We start from the raw sequence: 24,330 nt of genomic DNA on the forward strand, positions 1-24,330 counted from the left end.
CGGAAGCCAGCTGCCCCGCACATCTCCACGCAGATGTCCACAATATCTCGGGCTTGTCACGCCTAAACCGGCTCCTGATCCAACCCCAACCTGCTCCACCCACAGCCTTCCCAATCCCCATCACTGAGGCTGAAACTGTGTCTTCATCTTTGACTCTTCCAGTCTCTCACACCCCCATTCAGTCTGTTAAGGAATCGTCCGTGTCAAGAACGGAACTACTTAACACCACTGGCATGACACCACTCCAGCCAGGCCACCGTCACCTCTCACCTGGGGCTGCAGCAGCCTCCCAAACGGTCTCCCGCCTCCAGGTTTTCACAGTCAGGTTTGCACACAACACACAGAACGACACTTTCAAAGCAGAAGTCACACCACATCTCTCATCTACTCGAAGTCCCCCAGAGGCCCCCACATCACTGATGCTGAAGTCCAAAGCCCTACGCTGGCCTCAAGGCCCCCAGGGGCTCTCTGACCTTCTCTCCTGCCACTGTCCCCCTGCGCACCCTGCTGCGACCACATGGGCCTCCTGCTGCCCCTCAAGCACATCAGCTCTCCTGCCTTGGGATCTGACGCCTGGAATGCTGTGCCCCCAAATATCCCCCGAGCTGACTCCTCACATCCCTCTCAAATTGCTGAGATGGCATCTCAGCGAGGCCTCTTCTGCAACCCTGGTCAAAACTGCAACCTCCGCCAAACACACACATACACCCCTGCTGTCCCCACCCTCTACTCATTCTTTCCCCCTACACTTACCTCTTCCTAACACACTGTACATATTACTTGTGTATTATATTTATTTGTTTACTGTCTGTCTTCCCCTGCTAGAATGTGAACTCACAAGGGAGTAACGTGTATCTGTGTTGTTCACAGCTGCACATCCAGCCCCTAGCAGTGTTTAGCACATAGTAGTCACTCAGTAAGTACTTGTCGGCTGAATGAAGGCTCAGCCGTTAACTCACACATTTATTCAGTAAATACCCACTGAGCATCTTCAAAGTGCATTAGGGCCTCGACCTTTCCAGCCACTTTCAGAACATCCCTCCACAGAACCTCTTACGAAGTGGCTCTCGTCTCTCTGTCTAGATACTTATGTTTTGGACGAACTTTCCCTGAAGCCTTGCCCACCCATCGCCACGTGTGGAAATCCCATCCATCCTCCTAGAGCCAGCCCCCCTCCTCCGTGAAGCCCTTGCAGCCGCGGTGGGGTGCTTGCCGTTGGGTTTCTCCATGCCTTTCCTCTGCCCATTTTCCCATCTCGCTGAGCATCGTCGTGGATTGTGATCTATCCCATATTCCCTGCTAACCTCTGAGATCCTCAGTGTCGAGCCACGTTTGCTCCTCTTAAATCTCACCCGCTCTGCGAGGCACACCTCAGCTGTTCCAGAAAAACTGAGGAGTGCACTAGCATGCATCTGTATCAGCCCATAAATTAAAAAGTCAAAAGTAAACCCTAGTTTTGGAGAGTCAGCTCATTTGGCCCCCTGAGACGAGAGTGCCATGAGATGATGTAATTACCTTCCTCCTACCTGGCTCACAGCCCTGTCAACAGCCCCAGAAGGAATATGCTGCCTCTCTGGGAGATGCACCTCCTGGGAGATGCACCTCCATCATGCAGCCCACGTGCAGCCCCTCCCCACACCTCAACCCCTACCCTGGCTCCACCAAGACTGCTCCTCTGAGCCCATTAGCTCGGGGGAAAATCCCGAACAGGACTCTGTGCACCTAGGAAAATAAAAATGATACATTTGGTACAAACATGGGGGGTCTACTTGGCACCAAACACCAGTTCAACTGGATTTTATCCTTGAAGTAATGAGTTACGCTGTTCAGTTTCTTCCTTCAAAGAAGGAATGGGGCATCCTCATGCATATGATCAAAAACATACCCTCCAGCCCTGCCCTGAGACCTCATGCTATGGGAAACCAGCTGACACATCACCCGTGACAGCCCTGAGCTCACATGTCCCCAAAGGTTGCTCATTCATACATGTCTATGTAGGAATTCAAAGAAAAGCAACATCTGTGTTTCCGACACTTCATCTGGCTTTCACCCCGCTCTTAGCAGGGAACTGTTGGCACCAAGGTTAGGAGAGGAGGCGAGGCCTCTGCTTTAATCGCATTTCCACTGCTTCTGCTCCTCTTCCCGGAGGGGACTACAGTGGGAGTCACGGAAAGCCAAAGGAGCGGCATTACGTTAAATTAGACATCCCTCCCCAAGTCAACACTGATCCCACGGCCCAAAGCAGCAATCCAAGTTTTATTTGCTCATAAACAGTAACGGGACCAAACCTCAGGGAAAGGAACAGGAAAAGCCAAATGCCAGAGAGCAAGCAGCCCCATAAAACACAGATGCGGGGCAGGGTGGGGATAATCAGGTCTTGGGGGACAGGGGCTCTGAATTCTCCCTCCACAGACGGACTGTCTTTGCCAGCTTGGCGGATGGATCTGGGTGGCTTTTCTAACTCCTTGGAGTTCTACAAACACTTTTCTCTAGGAAGCATAAAAAACACTTAAAAGGGCTTCCCTGGTGGCGCAGTGGTTGAGAGTCCGCCTGCCAATGCAGGGGACGCAGGTTCGTGCCCCGGTCCGGGAAGATCCCACATGCTGCGGAGCAGCTGGGCCCGTGAGCCATGGCCGCTGAGCCTGCGCGTCCAGAGCCTGTGCTCCGCAACGGGAGAGGCCACAACAGTGAGAGGCCCGTGTACCACACACACACACACACACACAAACACTTAAAATAAGAGCTGTGTTCTTAATGGCCCAACATCTGCCAAAGAGCAGCGGTGGCACAGGCCCCACCAGCGGGGTCTACTTCTCCCAAACCAACCTGAGACCTGGGGAGGGACCCCCATCTCAGAGCAGGGCTGGGACATCTTACCGGAAAATTGAGAGACCCCAATCCCAGACCCACCTTCTCAGTAACAACCCAAGTGATTTTAGGAAAACTCACATAATCTTTCTCAGCCTCTGCTCTGTCACTTCTAACATGGGGCACATCCCCTCTGCCAGCTGTGAGGCCCTGGGCCCGTGTGATTAATGAGAGAGAGTGTATGTGATTAATGAGAGCGTATTATGAGCCAGGTCCCTGCTAAGCGCTTTGTATGCCCTAACTTATTTGATTCTTTCAACAATCCTACGAGATAGGTACTATGATCCCCATTTCACAGGCTGAGAACCTGAGACTTAGAGAGCCTAGGCCCGTGGTCTGAGGTCTCACAGCTGGAACATGGCAGAGCTGGGAACAAAATCCAGATCCATGTCAAGTGCTTTTTAAGCCGTAAGCTATCAGACCTGACTCCATACAATGCCAGGCCCTGGCCTAGCACACAGCAGCTGCTTAAGCAAAGCTTCTTCAGTTAAATTAAGTCCACTTCCTCGGACTTACATGCCAGAGCCGCAGACCTTCGGAGGCCCCTTCCCTGGAGGTTAGAAGCAGCCCCAGGTCTGTTTTTCTCCTCTTACAGGGAGAAGAACCACGGGAAAGTAGAAGCTACTTCTGACCCCTCCAGCTCTGTATTTAGGTTTTAACTGAGAGGAGGGGAAAGAACACATTTTCTTTCCCAACTTCTCTCATTTGAATATTGGATTTCTACATATTTTTGGATTTGTAGAACCACGGTTCCCCAGAGGAATTCCCCGAGAAGCCATCTGCTTGTGTGCTTTTGAGACACCTTGGCAAAGGGAAATACAGGATGCTAATCAATCATCCAAGGGGGGCCACTCACTCTTTCCCTGGGAGATGGGTAAGCATGTGGCCTTGAGCATGAGGGCTACATTGCCAAAGAGACACAGATTCAGGCCCTGCAGATGCTCTGGCCATTCCAGGATCAACTCTGACTGGGGCCAGTTCAGGTCTGACACTGTATCAGAAATGTCAGGGGGCTGCCTCAGTGTCTGTGCCCAGAGCAGACCCCACTGCAGACACAGATAGGGATGCAGACATAACACTGTGAGGATGCCCAACAGAAGTCGAGTCATAACACTATCCCCAGGAGGCCAGCTTTGAAATGTGGCTGGCCAATGCCACACTGACCCTTAGCTGTGGTTGCCCCAACTCCAGCACCATCTTGGTGGGCAGGAAAGCCTGGGTCTGTCCAAGCCATAGCAGGTCACACTCGGGTGGGCCCTCTAGGTGTAGCCCTCCCTTCCAGGACGGCCACTGGGTCCAATGTGTCTCACTAGGGATCAAGGTAACATTGGCAACAAACGTGTGAACAGACAAACCAGCTTCCAAGTAGAATCTTATAACCTAAGCTTTAACAAGCCCTAGAGAATTTAGTCTACCACTCAGTTTCATTGGTGGAGAAAGCCAGGCCTTGAGAGGTTCAAGTACTTGCCCAAGGACACACCACAAGCCTCCTAGTCCAGGACTCCATTGTCTAAAAAAGCAATGTACATACCTTCATTAAAAAAAAACTTTGTTGCAAAAAAATGCTAACCATCATCTGACAAAACAGCATTGCCACAAACCTTCTATTTATAAAAGATGCAATATCTGTGAATCACAATAAAGTGCAGAGCAGTAAGACGAAAACAAAACAAAAACACTCGCAAGAACCAGCTCTGGGTCAGCGGTGCCCACCTTGAGCAGCCAGCAGCAACAAGGTGGGAGAAGGTGGCCACCCTGAGCCATTCCTGGCCCCTATGAAGGGAGCTCCAGCCTCTCGGGTGGTTCCTGCTTCCTCTCTGTGTCCCCCTGCTCCTCTCTCCAAGCTCAGGGAGCTTCTGTCACATGTTCAGGCTGCCCCTGTGCTTTGACAAAAAGGTTTTCAAACTGGTAGAATTCCTTTAATATTTCATCACTATATGCAAAACAAGACAGTCAGAACAGCCCAGGGCCTGCACTGCTGCAGGGGAGCGGGATTCGGCAGATGGAGTGTTTCTGCTCACATCTCGCCCTCCACCAAGCAGCCTGGGCCCAGGTGAGCTTCATTTGGCTGTGAAAGTGAGCACACATGCCTGCCTTCGGGCCAAATGCTCTGGCTGAACCATAAAGCATGAACCAGGAAGCAATCGGTCTGCAGACTCAGGCTGCCAGAGGGGCTGGCTCAGCGGTCGAGGTGAACAGATGTGTCTGCGCTCTGCTCTAGCGGGCCTGCTCCAAGCTCAGAGGAGGCCTCAGCAGGCCAGATGATAAACTCCCTGCCTGATCTTCACCTTGAGAGGAAATTTAGAGCGTGTGAGTCCGTGAAGTATTGGGACTGGCCAAAAAGTTCCTTTGGGTTTTTCCTACGATCTTAGTTAGCATGAGAATATAGAGTAATCAGAGGGCCCCAAGGTGTGTGGGAGGACAGGAGACTTGCATAGGACTTTAATAGGCTTCCTGTAGCAAAAGGGATCTGCGGTCAAATGAGTTTAGGAAATACAGGATTAAAGAACGTTTAACAGATGCTTTTTTGCAGGACTTCTCGGAGTCTTTGAAATGCTACTGTTGATTGGGAACCTCCAAGAAGGAAGCAGAGGATGGGGTATCCCCCAGTATTATTCAGCAGGCCACAGAGCATCTCCCAGGACTGGTACCCAACGGAACCTTCTAAAATGGAGTGAAATAGTGTCTAGAGGAAGTTTCAGAGAGAGACACAAATGTCCACAGCGGCCACATCTCTGTGAGGTCTTGGGAAATTCTGCCTCCTCTTCTGTGAGGCCTAAATCCCCACCTGGGAACCGCCAACGAGTAAGAGAAGGGCACTGCCCAAGCTGGTGTCCACGTGGACACGTGTTGTGTGAAGGTACGTATGCAACGGGAGGGGTCCGCCGGGGTCCTCTCTGGGAGTCACAGGGCTCCCAAGCACTAAAGACCCTGACACACCCCTGAGTCCCTGAGGACCCTGCCCTGTGCACACCCCTTTCCACCCCTGGTCCCCATCCTTCTCCTCTGCTACAACTCCTCCCTCCCCCAACCATGTTCCAATGTGTCCCTTACACAGCTGTCTCTCAGATAAGCACACAAGTTTCTTTTACAACCACAGAGAAACAAATCTGTGCTACCAAATTACCATGCAAAGCCAAAACACTTTGAGAAATCTTAGGGATTCACAGTGCCCATCCCCAGCTCCATTAAAGACCAGATTGCATTGAGCCCAGGACTCCTTGGTCCCCTTCACGAGCCCTCCTCCTCTCAGCCCTTCCTAGGAGTCAGTCTCAACCCCAGGTGCCTGCCCCAGGGCCGGGCACCTTTTTTCCAACTCCCATCGCTAAATTCCACATCTCAGCCCTCACTCCTTTTCTCTGACCCCAAAGCCCATCTCATCCCTTGGGCAGTGCTGTGCTCCCCAAATATGCCCTGAGGTCAACACGTCTCCCCCCAGACTCTCAGCAAACCTCTGGAAACAGCCTTCGGGACCCAGCGCACCCACAGTAGCCCGACATGCCAAACTTCTCCCCCCAGCACACGCTTGTCATCCAAGGACAGTGCTGGCGCCAAAGCACTTCCTTCACATGGGGACGCAACAACGTCTGAGCGGAACCAAAACCTGCGGCAGCCCAGTAGCCCCAGGCTCACGTCTCACCTCGCTGTGCCCTCCTCTCACCCGCAGGCCTGTTGCCCACACCATCACTCATCAGATTTTCTCCTTCTGGGTTGATAGGGTCCTTCACAGGCTTCTCATCAGGCTGAAAAGAAGTAAAGCATATTTTAATTCATACACTTTGGGATTCTTAAAAAAATGGGGTTTAGGGACTCATAACGTTATGATCTTCGAAATCCAGCTAATCCAGCCGCCTCATTTTCCCAGAAGAGCAAACTCGGGCTGAGGGGGGTGAGGAGAGGTACAGTTCTGAAAGGAGTTATCTTCAGAGGGAAGCTTTTAAAAATGCCAGATTTTATTACTGTGAACACACAAACCCTTCCCGTGAATGTGGTTCCTAGGCATGGTTTTACGGCAGCTCAGCAATGAGACTACGTTTAGAGAGAAAACTTCCAAAATGATCACACAAACCAGCATTAACACAGAGAGCAGAATAGAAACAACACACACCAAGTGCACGTGTGGGACTCAGAGAGATGCCAGGAGTGGAGACTGGCACCCACAGGCAGGGCCTCCCGGCACCTCTCTGAGCTCCTGGCAGGTGAGCAGATCTGCCTTCCCAGAAGCCCACCTGTCTGCAACCCCACCCTGGGCACAGGGCTCGGAGGCAGGTCTTGGGCTTCCACTGGGACCCGGAGACACTTGGTGCCAGGGCCAGGGAAGCACCAAGTCTCCGCTCCTGCCCTGCTTGTGTGCTGTATGCAAACACTTAGTGATCTCACCTCACTCTCAGGTGATGCTGCTGGGCAGTCCTCCCCTGGCCAGCCTGTCTAGCTGCCCTGACCTTGACAACCACAGCAAAGCTGAGAACACACACACACACACATACACAGAATTCATTCACCCTGCCTGAATTTCCCAGGACAGCCTCACATGGGATATCGTAACAAGGTCCAGGACAGAGACACGATGGGTGCTGAGTACCAGCTCCCCACAGGACCTTGGTCCCTTAGCAAGGAGGAAAGGAGCCGCTGAGGTTCTGGAGAGTTCACCCCACGCTCAACACCCTGAGTGCCCTTCTCTCTTAGTGTGTACATAGCCTGCTGGGGGAAGCCAGAGACATGCATGAAAGAGCAGCATGAGGGTCCCTATGGGTCCCTAGCCACCGAAATGCATGAGTCATGCAGAGGTCGATGGCCACAGGAGGTCAGTGAGGGATATTACGGACCAGGAAAATTTAAGGAAAGGAGGCTACAAAATGGGTTAACTGTGGAAAAGAGAGTGTTGAGAACGGATGGTTCCAAATGGGGGAGCAGTGAGAGCCAGGGGGCGGAGGTAGAGGTGTGGATGGGCAGGAGCATGGGCCGCAGTGCAGGAAGCTGGGAGCCCAGCCCTGCCCCAAGGCCAAGGTGAAGAGGGGGCCTCCGCTTCCTCCTCCCACGGCCCACTGTGAGCCCCTCAGCTGGCATTTTCTCCTTCTCCCACCTACCCCAAAATATTTCCCCTTCTCAAAACGACTACTTTGCAGCACTTTCTGGAGGGGCTTTTCATGGCTTTTGAAATATAAGCCTGGGGCTGCAAACGCTGCCTGGCCAATTTGCTGGAACACTTCACCTCACCAGAAATTCCTTCTAAAATGACTTTTCTTCTTCCACCACAAACAGAGTCTTTGGAGCAATGGGCCTTTTTATTAATCAATTATAAGAAGTCTTTTTTTAAAAACATCTTTATTGGAGTATAATTGCTTTATAAAGTTGTGTTAATTTCTGCTGTATAACAAAGTGAATCAGCTATATGAATACACATATCCCCATATCCCCTCCCTCTTGCGTATCCCTCCCACACTCCCTATCCCCCCCCTCTAGGTGGTCACAAAGCACCGAGCTCATCTCCCTGTGCTATGCGGCTGCTTCCCACTAGCTATCTATTTTACATTTGGTAGTGTATATATGTCCATGCCACTCTCTCACTTCGTCCCAGCTTATCCTTCTCCCTCCCCACGTCCTCATGTCCCTCGTCTACATCTGTGTCTTTATTCCTGTCCAGCTCCTAGGTTCCTCAGAACCATTTTTTTTTCCTTTTAGATTCCATATATATGTGTGTGTGTGTGTGTGTGTGTGTGTGTGTGTGTGTGTGTGTGTGTGTGTGTGTGTGCGTGTGTTAGCATACGGTATTTGTTTTTCTCTTTCTGATTTATTTCACTCTGTATGACAGACTCTAGGTCCATCCACCTCACTACAAATAACTCAATTTCATTTCTTTTTATGGCTGAGTAATATTCCATTGTATATATGTGCCACATCCTCTTTATCCATTCATCTGTCGATGGACACTTAGGTTGCTTCCTGGCTATTGTAAAGAGAGCTACAGTGAACATTGTGGTGCATGACTCTTTTTGAATTATGGTTTTCTCAGGGTATATGCCCAGTAGTGGGATTGCTGGGTCGTATGGTAGTTCGATTTTTAGTTTTTTAAGGAACCTCTATACTGTTCTCCATAGTGGCTGTATCAATTTACATTCCCACCAACAGTGCAAGGGGGTTCCCTTTTCTCCACACCCGCTCCAGCATTTTTTCTTTATAGATTTTTTGATGATGTCCATTCTGACCGGTGTGAGGTGATACCTCATTGTAGTTTTGATTCACATTTCTCTAATGATTAGTGATGTTGAGCATCCTTTCATGTGTTTGCTGGCAATCCGTATATCTTATTTGGAGAAATATCTGTTTAGTTCTTCTACCCATTTTTGGATTGGGTTGTTGGTTTTCTTCATATTGAGCTGCATGAGCTGGTTGTATATTTTGGAGATTAATCCTTTGCCAGTTGCTTCATTTGCAAATATTTCCTCCCATTCTGAGGTTTGTCTTTTCATCTTGTTTATGGATTCCTTTGCTGTGCAAAAGCTTTTAAGTTTCATTAAATCCCATTTGTTTATTTTTCTTTTTATTTCCATTACTCTAGGAGATGGATCAAAAAGGATCTTGCTGTGATTTATGTCATAGAGTGTTCTGCCTATGTTTTCCTCTAAGAGTTTGATAGTGTCCGGCCTTACATTTAGGTCTTTAATCCATTTTGAGTTTATTTTTGTGTATGGTGTTAGGGAGTGTTCTAATTTCATTTTTTTACATGTAGCTGTCCAGTTTTCCCAGCACCACTTATTGAGGAGGCTGTCTTTTCTCCATTGTATATTCTTGCCTTGTTTATCAAAGATAAGATGACCATATGTGCATGGGTTTATCTCTGGGCTTTCTATCCTGTTCCATTGATCTATATTTCTGTTTTTGTGCCAGTAGCATACTGTCTTGATCACTGTAGCTTTGTAGTATAGTCTGAACTCGGGGAGCCTGATTCCTCCTGCTCCGTTTTTCTATCTCAAGATTGCTTTGGCTATTCTGGGTCTTTTGTGTTTCCATACAAATTACAAAATTTTTTGTTCTAATTCTGTGAAAACTGCCATTGGTAGTTTGATAGGGATTGCATTGAATCTGTAGATTGCTTTGAGTAGTAGAGTCATTTTCACAATGTTGATTCTTCCTATCCAAGAACATGGTATATCTCTCCATCTGTTTGTATCATCTTTAATTTCTTTCATTAGTGTCTTATAGTTTTCTGCATACGGGTCGTTTGTCTCCTTAGGTAGGTTTATTCCTAGGTATTTGATTCTTTTCATTGCAATGGTAAATGGGAGTGTTTCTTTAATTTCTCTTTCAGAAATTTCATCATTAATGTATAGGAATGCAAGAGATTCCTGTGCATTAATTTTGTATCCTGCTACTTTACCAAATTCATTGATTAGCTCTAGTAGTTTTCTGGTAGCATCTTTAGGATTCTCTATGTATAGTATCATGTCATCTGCAAACAATGACAGCTTTACTTCTTCTTTTCCGATTTGGATTCCTTTTATTTCTTTTTCTTCTGTGAATGCTGTGGCTAAAACTTCCAAAACTATGTTGAATAATAGCGGTGAGAGTGGGCAACCTTGTCTTGTTCCTGATCTTAGAGGAAATGGTTTCAGTTTTTTCCCACTGAGAACGATGTTGGCTGTGGGTTTGTCATATATGGCCTTTATTGTGTTGAGGTAAGTTCCCTCTATGCCTACTTCTGGAGAGTTTTTATCATAAATGGGTGTTGAATTTTGTCGAAAGCCTTTTCTGCATCTATTGAGATTATCATATGGTTTTTATCCTTCAGTTTGTTAATATGGTGTATCACATTGATTGATTTGCATACATTGAAGAACCCTGCATTCCTGGGGTAAACTCCATTTGATCATGGTGTATGATCCTTTTAATGTGCTGTTGGATTCTGTTTGCTAGTATTTTGCTGAGGATTTTTGCATCTATGTTCATCAGTGATATTGGCCTGTAGTTTTCTTTTTTTTGTGACATCTTTGTCTGGTTTTGGTATCAGGGTGATGATTGCCTCGTAGAATAATTTGGGAGTGTTCCTTCCTCTCCTATTTTTTGGAAGAGGTTGAGAAGAATAGCCGTTAGCTCTTCTCTAAATGCTTCATAAATTTCCCCTGTGAAGCCATCTGGTTCTGGGCTTTGCTTCTTGGAAGATTTTTAATCACGGTTTCAATTTCACTGCTTGTGATTGGTCTGTTTATATTTTCTATTTCTTCCTGGTTCAGTCTTGGAAGGTTGTGCTTTTCTAAGAACTTGTCCATTTCTTCCAGGCTGTCCATTTTATTGGTATAGAGTTGCTTGTAGTAACCTCTCATGATCCTTTGTATTTCTGCAGTGCCAGGTGTTACTTCTCCTTTTTCATTTTCTATTCTGTTGATCTGAGTCTTCTCCCTTTTTTTCCTGATGAGTCTTGCTAATGATTTATCAATTTTGTTTATCTTCTCAAAGAACCAGCTTTTAGTTTCATTGATCTTTGCTCTTTCTTCCTTCATTTCTTTTTCATTTATTTCTGATCTGATCTTTATGATTACCTTCCTTCTGCTAACTTTGGGGTGTTTTTGTTCTTCTTTCTCTAATTGCTTTAGGTGTAGGTTAGGTTGTTTATTTGAGATTTTTCCTGTTTCTTAAGGTAGGATTGTATTGCTATAAACTTCCCCTTTAGAACTGCTTTTGCTGCATCCCATAGGTTTTCATTGTCCCGTCGTGTTTTAATTGTCATTTATTTCTAGGTATTTTTTTGACTTTCTCTTTGATTTCTTCAGTGATCTCTTGGTTACTTAGTGGCGTATTGTTTAGCCTGCATGTGTTTGTATTTTTTACAGTTTTTTTCCCATAATTGATATCTAGTCTCATAGCATTGTGATCGGAAAAGATACTTGATACGATTTCAATTTTCTTCAATGTACCAAGACTTGATTTGTGACCCAAGATATGGTCTATCCTGGAGAATGTTCCATGAGCACTTGAGAAGAAAGTGTATTCTGTTGTTTTTGGATGGAATGGCCTATAAATATCAATTAAGTCCATCTGGTTTAATGTGTCATTTAAAGCTTGTATTTCCTTATTAATTTTCATTTTGGATGTTCTGTCCATTGGTGAAAGTGGGTGTTAAAATCCCCTACTAATATTGTGTTACTGTCGTTTTCCCCTTTTATGGCGGTTAGCATTTGCCTTATGTATTGAAGTGCTCCTATGTGGGGTGCATAAATATCTACAATTGTTATATCTTCTTGGATTGATCCCTTCATCATTATGTAGTGTCCTTCTTTGTCTATTGTAACAGTCTTTATTTTAAAGTCTATTTTATCTAATATGAGAAGTGCTACTCCAGCTTTCTTTTGATTTCCATTTGCATGGAATATCTTTTTCCATCCGCTCACTTTCAGTTTGTATGTGTCCCTAGGTCTGAAGTGGGTCTCTTGTAGACGGCATGTATATGAGTCTTGTTTTGGATCCATTCACCCAGTCTTTGTCTTTTGGTTGGAGCATTTAATCCATTTACATTTAAGGTAATTATCAATATGTATGTTCCTATTACCATTTTCTTAATTGTTTGGGGTAGTCTTTTCCTTCTGTTGTGTTTCCTACCTAGAGAAGTTCCTTTAGCCTTTGTCGTAAAGCTGGTTTGGTGGTGCTGAATTCTCTTAACTTTTACTTGTCTGTAAAGGTTTTAATTTCTCCATCGAATGTGAATGAGATCCTTGCTGGGTAGGGTAATCTTGGTTGTAGGCTTTTCCCTTTCATCACTTTAAAATGTCCTGCCACTCCCTCTGGCTTACAGAGTTTCTGCTGAAAGATCAGCTGTTAACCTTATGGGGATTCCCTTGTATGTTATTTGTTGCTTTTCCCTTGCTGCTTTTAATATTTTTCCTTTGTATTTGATAGTTTGATAAGTATGTGTCTTGGCCTGTTTCTCCTTGGCTTTATCCTGTATGGGACTCTCTGTGCTTCCTTGATTGACTATTTCCTTTCCCATGTTAGGGAAGTTTTCAACTATAATCTCTTCAAATATTTTCTCAGACCCTTTCTTTTTCTCTTCTTCTTCTGGGACCCCTATAATTTGAATGTTGGTGCATTTAATATTGTCCCAGAGGTCTCTGAGACTGTCCTCAATTCTTTTCATTCTTTTTTCTTTATTCTGCTCTGTGGTAATTATTTCCTCTATTTTATCTTCCAGGTCACTTATCTGTTCCTTCTGCCTCAGACAGAAATCTCTGGGAGACCTCTCACCAATTGATATTACATGGGGCCAGGAGGTCTCTGGTGGTCCAGTGTCCTGAACTCTCCCACCTCAGAGGCTCATGCCTGTCTCCAGGCCGGAGCACCAAGACCCTGTCAGCCACACGGCTCAGAAGAAAAGGGAGAAAAAATGAAAGAGAAAAAATAAAAAAATAAGAATAATAAATTTTAAAAAGAAAAAAATTATTAATATAAAAAAATAATATAATGATAAAAAAGAAGAGAGCAATGAAACCAATAAACAAATCCACCAGTTATAACAAGCGCCAAACACTAAACTAAGATAAACATAAAAATCAGAAACAAATCAGTCACAGACAGCAAACTCCAAGTCTACAGTTGTTCCCAAAATCCACCACCACAATTTTGGGACAATTTGTTGTGTAGTCAGGTATTCCACAGATACAGGGTACATCAAGTTGATTGCGGGGATTTAATCCGCTGCTCCTGAGGCTGCACAGAGAAATTTCCCTTTCTCTTCTTTGTTCGCATGGCTCCTGGGGTTCAGCTTTGGTTTTGGCCCCACCCATGTGTGTAGGTCACCCTCAGGCCTCTGTTCCCACCCAGGCAGGAGGGGGTTAAAGCAGCGGCTGATTAGGGGCTCTTGCTCATTCAGGCTGGGGGGAGGAAGGGATAGAATAGTTATAATCAGAATGCAGGGCGAGCCTGTGGTGGCAGAGGCCAGCATGACATTGCAACAGCCTGGGGCACGCTGTGTGTTCTCCCAGGTAGTTGTCCCTGGATCATGGGACCCTGGCAGTGGTGGGCTGCACAGGCTCCCAGGGGTTGGGGGGGTAGGTGTGGATAGTGACCTGTGCTTGCACACAGGCTTCTTGGTGGCTGCAGCAGCAGCATTGGCATTTCATGCCCATCTCTGGGGTCTGAGCTGATAGCTGTGGCTCACACCTACCTCTGAAGCTAGTTTAGGCGGTGCTCTGAATCCCGTCTCCTCACGCACCCCGAAACAATGGTCTCTTGCCTCTTAGGCAGTTCCAGACTTTTTCCAGGACTCCCTCCCAGCTAGCTGTGGTGCACTAGCCCCCTTCAGGCTGTGTTCACACTGCCAACCTCAGTCCTTTCCCTGGGATCTGACCTTCGAAGCCCAAGCCTCAGCTCCCAGCCCCCTCCTGCCCCGGCCGTGAGCAGACAAGCCTCTCAGGCTGGTGAGTGCTGGTCGGCAGCAAGCCTCTGTGCGGGAATCTCTCCGCTTTGCCCTCTGCACCCCTCTTGCTGCGCTCTCTTCTGTGGCTCCAAAGCTTCCGTCCCACCCACCCACCCTCCATCTCCGCCAGTGAAGGGGTTTCCTGGTGTATGGAAACTTTTCCTCCTTCACAGCTCCCTCCCAGAGGTGCAGGTCTTGTCCCTATTCTTTTGTCTGTTTTTTTCTTTTTTCTTTCGCCCTACCCAGGTACGTGGGGAGTTTCTTGCCTTTTGGGAGATCTGAGGTCTTCTGCCAGTGCTCAGTAGGTGTTCTGTAGCAGTTGTTCCCCATGTACATGTATTTCTGATGTATTTGTGGGGAGGAAGGTGATCTCCACATCTTACTCCTCCGCCATCTTGAAGGTCCCACTATAAGAAGTTTTAAAAGTCACTTTTAGAAGGCTGTCATGGCGAGCCTGCTCAGCTATTTTCTCTATTCCCAACGGACTGCCTGGTGGTGACAGGAAGCATGTGCCAGCGGGAGGCGGGTGGGTGGGAGCAGCCTTCATCCATCACCAAGCGACAGGCCCCTGGTGCCTGGGGGGTCCTCAGAGCACACATCTGCAGCCTGGGCAGCACAGGCATAATTTATCACAGGCAGGTTGTCGCCTGCACCCCGTCGGGTTTATCTGTTTGCTGGCTGCTTCTCCTCTCGCTGACCTCCAAACGCTCCGATCCTGGGGACCCGGGTCTGGTCTCCCTCAAGCCACACACAGGCTCCCACATCCATGATTTCACTCACCATCTCTGGGCTGAGAGCTCCCGCACTTGTGTCTCCAGCCCAGACCCATATATCCAACTGCTTCCCTGATATCTCCTCCAACTCAAAATGTCCAAGACAGAATATGTGTGCCTGTGTTTATTTCCCCGAAAGGCACCTCAGCTAATGGCACCACCATCCGCCAAGGCTGCAGCCTTGCAGCCATCCTTATTCTCTTTCTCCTCATCACCACATCCCATCTAGCTCTACCCATGAGTTTGCATGGCTTTACCACCAAACTACACCATGAATCCAGCCCTTGGTGCCACCTCCACTGCTAATAGCCTCTTCCAAGCACCGCCATCTCTCCCTACCCGGCAGCCCAGCTTCCTCCCGCTCTGCTTCAAATGCAGCCAGGGAAGCAGCCCTGCAATTAGCATAATTACACCAGCATCCCCACCCACTGCCAACCTGGTCTTGACTTGAGAGGTTCAAGTACAGTTGGGGGAATGCCCTCCTCCCTGCCAGGTGATGTGAGGGGGGGAAGCACTTAAAGGGGGCGTGAGGGAGCTGGACAGTGGCCTCTCGTGCTCATAGCTGAGGGCTCTGGTAGAACGGAATCAAGGTCCTATTCCCAGGCAAACTGGGGGTGGCAATGGAGACCCCACCCCCAGCCTGGCCTTCAGGCCCTCAAATATTTCCCCTTCCAGCCTATTCACCCAGCCCCACCAGCAGGAGCCCCACTTTCCCTGCTCAGAGCCCTGGCATCCAAGCACACTTCCCCATTCCCTACCCTTTTAGCCTCATCAAAATCCAAAATCCAGCCATGCTTCAGCTCTCAGCTTAATGTCCCCTTCTCAAGGAACCTCCCTGCCCCAGAGCCAGGTCAGTCTTATCACCCCATGCTTCCCCCTTGGAGCATGTATCCCATCACCCCTGAGTAATGGATTCACCAACTGGGTGCTGTTTTTGCTTTGTTGATTATTTCATTTAGCTGACTTTAAGTTTGGTGAGGGCCAGGACTGAGCTTGTTTTGTTGATCCCAGGGCCTTTCACACACTAGGTTCTCAGTAAATATTGACTAAATAGATGCATAATTCAGCATTTTCTAAGTAGAAGCCCAAGGAATCAAGACAGAAAGACAAGAGAGGGAGAGCACTTGGATCCTTCCTGAATGGGGTACATTTCACCTTAAAACCCATGCAGCTGAAAAGCCTAGTTATTTTCAAACAAGGTATCCAGGGAAAGACCAAATATGGCATTTAAAAATAAGTACATGGCAAATGCAACATAACTGAGGGGAGCAAGGAGCTTTGCTACACCCCAGGGAGAAGTCCAGCTGCTGGACAGTCACACCTGCTGGACACTTGCCAGCTCTCCCAGAGCTGGGGAAGGGTCCGGCTGGACGCTCAGGTACATGCAAGATGATGCCAACCAAACTGAGGGCTCTCACATGGCATTTCTTCTCTGCCTGGAGTCACCGTCATCCCAGCCCAGGCTTCTTCCTGTTCTCTTTAGTTCTAGAAATATGTTGCTTTCACTACAATTTTTATCCCTTGGGGAATCATCCCTCCTGCTCTCCATGTGTTACTGTGAGGCTATTCATGACAGTCTCCCTCCCCCAGCCCCAGGCTCTGGCCACAGACGTGGGCAGGTGTGCCAAGCCAAAACAGGTACAACACCATGTCCCCATAAACACAGTAACTGGTCCAGGTGGACACCTGACCCAGCAAGCCCAATCATTTTCAGGTTTATATATCCATACACGGAGAGGAAGCTTACCTTCCACTGACTCACCAAGCTAGGGTCATGTGAGCCTATAGATGCTAGTAGCACTTTTCCCTGACTCTGTGAAGGAAGCCCACCTACAGCAGGAGAGGATGAGACCCACACCTGAATGAACATCAGAGAGAGCAGAGCCAAGAGAGGGAGAAGGTGGGAGAAAGAGAATCATTTCTGCTGCTAAATCCAGCCTTGCCTGAAGGCAGACACCCCTGAATTTCTCAGTTACATGAGTCAATAAACATTCTTTTTGGCTCAAGTAGATTTGCCTATCATTTACAATCGAGAGTTTAGATGAATATAGCCCTCATCATTGGGAGCTCCCACGATTAACCCCTGTGTCCATGAACAAACTTGCCTCTTCCAACTCTGGGCAAAGTGTCTAAGATTATAGTCTGAGAGGAAGAGCTGGCCATGCCTGGCCAGTAGGCCAGAGAAGAGAAACCCCAGCTGAGTCCAGGCTCCATGCCTCAACTCAGTCCCCAGAGATGCAGCCCCCCTGCAGGCCTCATGTTTCTCCACCATGGACTTCAGAAGCTCTAAACACAAGAGCTGTTATTTCTACTTCCCAGGCCCAGGAGCCCTTTCTGCAGTTCCAGTCCCTCTCTCCTAAATGGAAGTAAATCCTCTGGAAGCCCACCACTCACCCCACTCTTAGGGGCAGAAATGTGGTCTTTCTGGGTGGAATAGAAATGCCCCTCTGAATGGTGCTCCCACCCACACTTTGTTATTTCAATAAACGTGTTCAGCTCCTATTCTGTGCCAGGCACCATGCTAGGCTTGGGGGCTACAAAGACCCTGTACCAAATTGTCTACTGTCTACATGGTATCATTGTGGCCCCTTCTACACTCTCTCCTGAATCACAGGAGAATCCCAGAGTCCCTTGTCCACAGGGTTCCAGTTAGATTCTGCCAGCAAGAGCCACCCATGTGAGATCCAGAAGGGCTAAGGAGAGGTAGAAGCCATGCTTTTCTGGTAGCAGCTGGGAGCAGGTGATCTGAGGTTTCGTCACTAGCTTCCAGGTTTCCTCTGAGAATCTCCTACTCCAATGCTATAGGTGGTTGAGACCATCATCTGCAGCATCCCGTGAGATTTCTATACTTTCAAATTTCCTGAGTGTGAACTTTTTGACCTTTGCTTCCCCCCACCCCACCTCCAACAACTGCATGAGGCCCTAAATCCCTACAGTTGACCACTTTCTGCTCAAAATGCCTAATGCAGCTCCTGTTTTTTGTTTCTTCTAAAGGAAAGTCCTTGTCTCTAAAGCCTTGCCTGGCCACATTGTCCTGGGGGCCTGCTGGACACTAGACCATGGTTCTAGTGTAGGACCTAGTATATCATGGTGAATCAGCTCAGCTGAGGATTATATGGCCATCGAAAACATGGATCGCACCTGACAAAAATAAGTGACCTTAGGGCCTCCCTGGTGGCGCAAGTGGTTGGGAGTCCGCCTGCCGATGCAGGGGATACGGGTTCGTGCCCCGGTCTGGGAGGATCCCATATGCCGCGGAGCGGCTGGGCCCGTGGGCCGTGGCCGCTGAGCCTGCGCGTCCGGAGCCTGCGCGTCCGGAGCCTGTGCTCCGCAGCGGGGGAGGCCACAGCAGTGGGAGGCCCGCATACCGCAAAAAAAAAAAAAAAAAAAAAAAAAAAAAAAAAATAAGTGACCTTAGACTGGTGGGTATACTAGGGTTGAAAACACACACAAACACACACACACACACACACACACACACACACACACACACACACACACACATATATACAGTAAAACTGTATCTCCTTCCCTTAGACACTGAAAGGGCAAGATGGAACAATCCATAACAGGAATAAAACAGTCTGACCCGTAATTAACTGCTCATCTATGTGATATCTAGAAAGGGGCCCAGGGGAGCCATTAATGCCAGCACCAGTCACCCACTGTTATCTGTGTGCAGCCCTCCTTCATGGGGGCTTCCCAACTCTCTCCTTGACTCTTAGGACCGCTCCTGTTGGGACCCTCTTATGACGCTCAGAGGGCCTTTCTCTCAATCCCACCTCTCTCTGAGTCCCAACCCCTCTGCTTCCTTGGTTTCTTAATTCCCTCTGTTCGCCCCTCCTAGAACCCCACTTTTGGGCCCCTCGGCCTTCAGACTCAGTACTCCGTCATCCTGCTCCTACATCTGCCACCATTTCCCAGTCCATTGCCCATCAAGCTTGAGGATGCGTCAGAGCCAGGCCCCCGGAGAGAGAATGAAGGAGACCCTGGTCTTCCCATCAAATATCCAGCAGACACCCAGGCCCCCACTCTGCCAAGGAGTCTGCCCTGGGCCCAGCGCTGCGTGCTATTTGCAGAAAGAGTGCCTGCCTCCATTCTCCCCATGAGGTCTCCCACCTCAGTGTATGCCCCAGAAAGGAGGTGTGTGCCACACTCCAGCTGGAGCGGACGAGAATAGCAAACAGAAAAACCAGCCTTCCACACATGCATATGGAAAAACACAGACAAAATGTTCACTGTTACATCAGGGCAGAAAGATGGTAGAGTTATTTTTTAGGATTCCCTATTATTATTTTTTCAATAAAAAAGAAAATAAAGTATAAAGAGATCATTAGCTCTCTCAGATCTTCCTTAAATGGGTGCTAAAATTAGCCCACACAGTACTGTGGGAGCAACGCTTCCCCATCCTCTCTTTGTTTGAATAGTTGTCCCACTTCCAGGATGCCCTGTGACCTACTCTCCACTCAGTTCTCCCAACAGACTTGAGACTTCCACGGCACTGTTATCTGAGCACTGTTTTGAGTTCTATCAGAAACATTCAACCACGTGCAGGCTGTGGGTGTGAACTGTGCCCAGCCCTCAGTTCCCACCAGACTTCCTAGCTCAAGGTCCCTACTCTGAATCTCGACATTATCATCTCCATGGGGCAGAATGTGCAAACCAAGTTACCATCCCCATGGGGAGTGGAGACCAGGCCTCCCGATCCATCCCTCAGTAGGAAGGCCCTCTCCAGGTCACCAAGTTGCCTACATCCCCATGTATGTTACACAGTCTAATGAAATTTGCTGGAATCCCCCCAGCCAATATTGCCAACTTTTCTTTTATCTTCTGTTCTAAAAACCTGTCAAACACATCATCTCTGCCCCACAAATTTATTTTTTGAGTCATGTAGGAAAAAATTGAAGTTGAAATGCTGTGAGGGCAGAGGCTTTTGTCTTGGTGTCAGGCGTCTGTGAAATCTAATGGAGCCATTCTTTGACAACATTATCTGTGTTTGGCTAATTTGGTGGAGCAGACAACGTCCTCTATTGAGCAGGAAGAATAGAACACACAGTCCTACAAAAGCAGAGAGTTGGCCCACCGTGGATAATTTTCTTCCACTTTTCATCCCACAGATAGGCACTCAATTACAGACACGTTCACAGGTAAATTTCCATTCATTCTTTTATCATCTCCACACATTCATTTCATCACATTCATTTTATCAATAAAATAGTCATTTTCAAAATAGCTTGAAGCAGAGATGTGTGTCAGTAAACAAAGGGCAGGCTTCCCTATCAAAGTATATTTTGTCCTGATTATTTTTTCTTTTACCCCTTAGAAATCTCTGTGGCTAATTCACTCTTTTGGTCCCCTCTTGCCAACTTTTTTCCTATTAATGCAGCCCAGACTGGTTCTCAAATGAGCAGCAGCAATAGTAAACCTTTCCTGAGCTCCATTTTCAAGGGCCTGGTCCCAGGGCTGAGGCTAGGTGGAGGGGATAAGAAGCACCCCTGTTGCTGAGGAATCCAATCAAATCAAAGCAGAGCCAGGCAGCCCAAGCAATGGGACCACAGAGCTGACAGATGGTCTGCCAAGGGTGGCCACGCAGGACAGGGCCGGGGGCCCTGGGCAGCAGCAGGCACGGCTCACAGACCAAAGGTATAGGCGTCTGAATGCCCCAGGACCACTAAGAGAACTGCCCACAGAGCCAGACCTCAAGAGTCAGCTCAGCATATTTACCAAGGTCCAACTTTGTACAAGGTCTGATGCTGGGTACCGAAGGGGCAAGGATGAGTCAGCCAGGATCCCAGCCTCTGAGAAGCTGTCATACAACAAGAAATCAAGGCGAGGAAGCATCACTTCTGCCACAAACTCAGGTTAAAACTGGGACTTGGGGCTTCCCTGGTGGCGCAGTTGTTGAGAGTCCGCCTGCCAATGCAGGGGACACGGGTTCGTGCCCCGGTCCGGGAAGATCCCACATGCCGCGGAGTGGCTGGGCCCGTGAGCCATGGCCGCTGAGCCTGCGCATCCGGAGCCTGTGCTCCGCAATGGGAGAGGCCACAGCGGTGAGAGGCCCACATACCGCAAAAAAAAAAAAAAAAAAAAACTGGGACTCAGACCCTGGAATGTTTTTCTTCCAGGATGAAGCACTACTTGAAAGATCCATGCCAAGGGGATGGTTCTAGAAAATCCCGGCCAGCTCCATTATGAGGAGCACATAGTCACACAGGAGGCTCACAGCAAGCCTATGACATCAAGCGTCAGGGAAGCCAAGTGTGATGGTTAATTTTATGTGTCCACTTGGCTAGACCACAGTACCCAGATATTTGGTCAAACACTATTCTAGATGTTTTGTGAAGGTATTTCCTAGATGAGATTATCATTTAAATCAGTGCACTCTGAGTAAAGCAGATTACCCTTCATGACATAGGAGGGCCTCATCCAATCAAATGAAGGCCTAAGTAGAAAAAGAATGAGCTCCCCTGAAAAGAGGCAATTCTGCCAGCAGACAGCCTTTGGACTCAAACTGCACTATCAACCCTTCCCTGGGTGTCCAGTCTGCCAGCCCATCCTGCATATGTAGACGTGCCAGCCTCCACAATCACAAGAGCCAGTCAACTCCTTAAAATAAATGTCTAGGGAGCTGAGCTGATCTCTCTCACCTAATACAAAACTCCACTGCAATAGCCCCCTTGAAAAAAAATCTGCTTACCCTCTTTAAAATATACATAATAAATGAATGGATGGATGGATGGATGGATGTGTACATACATCCTGTTGATTCTGTTTCTCTGGAGAACCCTGACCAGTAACGCCAAGCAGCAGAAATCCACACATTCTGTGGCATGTGTGGAAACCACCTAGCCAGCCCGCTTCCAGACAGAGAGGAGATTCACATCCCACTTAAAAAGTGCCAAGGTTTCAGACGTGGGTGAGGGAGGGACGCAGGAGCTGCAGGTGAAACCGAGAGTTGGGAGGGAAACAGGCGTTTCCTGTTTGCAGAGGCCTCCACAACATCCACACCCACCAGTCTCCTCCAGCGAGGGAGCAGGGGACAAAACCTGGACCACTGAGTAACTCCTAGGCCCTGCCGTCATTCTCAGGCCTCAGAGCTGCTTGGAGAGAAAGCAAACAGCATAATCTTCAGTCCACAGCGGGGGTCTCGGGAAGGCATGCGCCTTGCCTTGGCTCCCAGAATGGATGACGTACCTGGTAAGGAAATCCCAGGCACCCATCTGGAGAGCACCAGCCTTCTCACCTCCTCCCTCTTCTGACCCAGAGAGAAACTGGCTCCTGGGTGCTGCTGGGTTGGCCACACCAGGAGTATCAGCTTCTTTTTTTTTTTTTTTTTTTTATTGAAATGTATCTCCTAATGAGATCAGTAGGGCCTTTATTTTATTTATTTATTTTTGGCTGCATTGGGTCTTCGTTGCTGCACACGGGCTTTCTCCAGCTGTGATGAGCAGGAGCAACTCTTCGTTGTGGTGCGTGGGCTTCTCACCGCTTTGGCTTCTCTTCTTGCGGAGCATGGGCTCTAGGCATGCGGGCTTCAGTAGTTGTGGCTCGTGGGCTTAGCTGCTTCGCAGAATGTGGGTTCTTCCCGGACCAGGGATCGAACCCGTGTCCCCTGCATTGGCAAGCAGATTCTTAACCACTGCGTTACTAAGGAAGTCCCAGAGTATTAGCTTCTATTACCAATTATGCTTCCACCTTGCTTGGGAGTCGTGGGAGAAATGTTTATTTTCCCAAAGCAGGACTTGGAGCAACGTGGATAAAGGCACCTGCTGTGCAAGAATAGGAAGACAAGTACTGCAGCTGACTCTCCAGGTAGATGTTACCTGAAGGGTCCCCGTCCCTGCAGAGCCCACCCAGATGGGGGCAGACACCCAGGCTCATGGCTGAGACTTCTGAGGGCACTCCGGGAACCCTTTCAGGTGTGGCCTGCCAATCACACTCTTGCTTTGTGAATATGCATAAGTGTCGTTGGATATTCATGAGCATCCCATCAACCTTGCAACAGTAACACGATTCCTTTTGTTGTTAAACAGCCTCTTAACACTGAGTGGTCTGCTGGGTCAGGGGAGGAGGCTGGGAAGGAAGCCCCCATCTCCTCTCTCTGTTCCTCAGTCTCCCGGCAGCAAGACAAGACTAATATTTACTTACTGTAGCTAAAATCTGAAATGCCGGGTGCTTTTGGGGGGAAGCTGCTGCATTCCAAATGCAAGCATGACCCCGTGAGCACCGCTCCCCTCCCCTGTATAGATGGAGACTGTGTTCAAATCGCATTTCTGTAAATAGAATTCTACTTCAGAGAGTTTTTGTTAAAACATTCTTTTATGACTGGCTTGTATGGGGTCAAGAGGGCTCTTCACACTTTAAATGGAGGACAAATGCAATAATCGAAGAGGATGTTCTGCAAACAGACACTTCAACGAACAGAGGGATGCTCAAAATTTATGGAAGCAGGTCATGCCGCTTCGCTCCCTTGGAACTCTGTTCCCTCGCTTTCCACCAGCTGACTGTTGTCTCTGAAAGTCGTGAGGACACTCTGTAACCATAAAGAGCTGCAGATGGGTGAGCAGTTTAAGCAACCCAGTGGAAACCAGAGGCCTTCGGTGAACAGGTGCAGGGGGGAGGAGAGCCAGAGGGCTGCCTCTTGAAGCTTCTGCAGACAGAGGGTCCGGTCCTCTCCCTGCAAAATCCAGATCAAACTAAGGGAGGCCCTAATCACACTTAGACAGAATCTGCCCACAGCGCATGAGCGCATCTTCTCCCTGGATGGTAAGATGGTGTCCTCTCGTCCTGCTTTGGATGGTACCTTCTGGGAGAAATGTCTCCATCTCCACCCAGAACCCTGCCCACCCCCAGCCGCACTCCCATACTTCCTGCACTTCAGGTATTAGCTTCTCACCTCAGATTTCCCCTCTGCTGTCTCTTCACCCACCAGACACTAGGAACTTAGAAGAAGGGGTTTCCCCACCACACAGCTTCAAATAAATCCTTGCCGGTTACACACTGAACTTTGTTTTTAAGGCATAAAATATGAAACACTCAACTGAGGGTTGTTGTTTTTTTAATATAGTCAAATTTTTAACTTTGCCCCCTGTGTTTAAACTCCTCTAAATGTTGCTGCTCCAAACTAGAATGCAAGGTCCTGCCATCTTTAAGACTTAGCACATTTGCAACAGAACACGACACATGGCTTTCCTAAGCAGCCAGGGTGCTGAGTATCACGGAACCCTCAGGACCAAATTCGGGGAGGAGGCACAGAAGCGGGGAGCATCTCCAGGACAGAAC

At 48.2% G+C, this 24,330-nt stretch overlaps 1 protein-coding gene across 5 annotated transcripts in view; it reads right to left on the reverse strand.

Annotated features, from left to right (window-relative positions):
* FSTL4 (follistatin like 4) overlaps positions 1–24,330 on the reverse strand; it is a 731,471-nt gene that overhangs the window by 625,781 nt on the left and 81,360 nt on the right. For all 5 annotated transcript variants that reach the window (XM_060091939.1, XM_060091938.1, XM_060091934.1 and 2 more), the window contains one exon: positions 6,509–6,611. The gene's annotated coding sequence lies outside the window, so the exon portion shown is untranslated. The remainder of the gene's footprint in view (positions 1–6,508; positions 6,612–24,330) is intronic.

Source organism: Mesoplodon densirostris, chromosome 3 (assembly GCF_025265405.1).
Source record: "Mesoplodon densirostris isolate mMesDen1 chromosome 3, mMesDen1 primary haplotype, whole genome shotgun sequence".
NCBI lineage: Eukaryota > Metazoa > Chordata > Mammalia > Artiodactyla > Ziphiidae > Mesoplodon > Mesoplodon densirostris.